Source organism: Carlito syrichta, unplaced genomic scaffold (genome assembly GCF_000164805.1).
Source record: "Carlito syrichta isolate Samal-C Ts95f unplaced genomic scaffold, Tarsius_syrichta-2.0.1 Scaffold91508, whole genome shotgun sequence".
NCBI classification, from domain to species: domain Eukaryota; kingdom Metazoa; phylum Chordata; class Mammalia; order Primates; family Tarsiidae; genus Carlito; species Carlito syrichta.
The window spans coordinates 1-645 of record NW_007035604.1 but is presented as its reverse complement, the minus strand read 5'-3'; the positions used below and the strand labels follow the sequence as shown (position 1 = coordinate 645).

At 56.6% G+C, this 645-nt stretch overlaps 1 pseudogene across 1 annotated transcript; it reads right to left on the bottom strand.

Moving 5' to 3' along the window:
* Positions 1-98: 98 nt before the first annotated feature.
* LOC103261619 lies at positions 99-639 on the bottom strand (annotated as a pseudogene). The gene has a single exon (XR_504372.1). The product of XR_504372.1 is annotated as a ferritin light chain pseudogene (transcript).
* Between the last annotated feature and the right edge of the window lie 6 nt (positions 640-645).

Here is a 645-nt window from a genome sequence, read left to right as displayed (position 1 = left end):
CAGGGCAGTTAAAAAGTTGCCCAGTGGCTGGAGGGGGAGGCTCTGGCAGAAGAAGACCTGATGCTGTGAGAGGGGCCCCCCCAGAGGCCGCTGGGCTCCTAGTTGTGCTTGAGGGTGAGCCTTTCGAAGAGATACTTGCCCAGCCCAGACTCAGGCTGGGTCAGCCTGCGAAGGTTGGTCAGGTGGTCACCCATCTTCTTGATAAGTTTCACCTCCTCATCTAGGAAGTGGTTCTCCAGGAAGTCACAGAGATGGGGGTCTGTGGATCCCAGGGCATGAAGGTCCAAAAGGGCTTGGTTCAGGCTCTTCTCTAAGGCCATGGCGGCTTCCATAGCATCCAGGGTTTTACCCCACTCATCTTGAGAGGGCTTCTGGATATACTGGAAGAGGGCGCGGCCGCCACACTAGTTTTGCATCTTCAAGAGACGCTCGGTGCCCTCGTGCTTCTCCTCCGCCAATTCGCGGAAGAAGTGGCCCACACCTTCCAGAGCCACATCATCGCAGTCGAAATAGAAGCCCAGAGAGAGGTAGGTGTAGGAGGCCCGCAGATGCAAATTGACCAGGCGGTTGACGGCTGCCTCCACCTCGGTGGAATAATTCTGGCGAACCTGGGAGCTCATGGTTGGTCAGCAAAAAGGAGCTAAC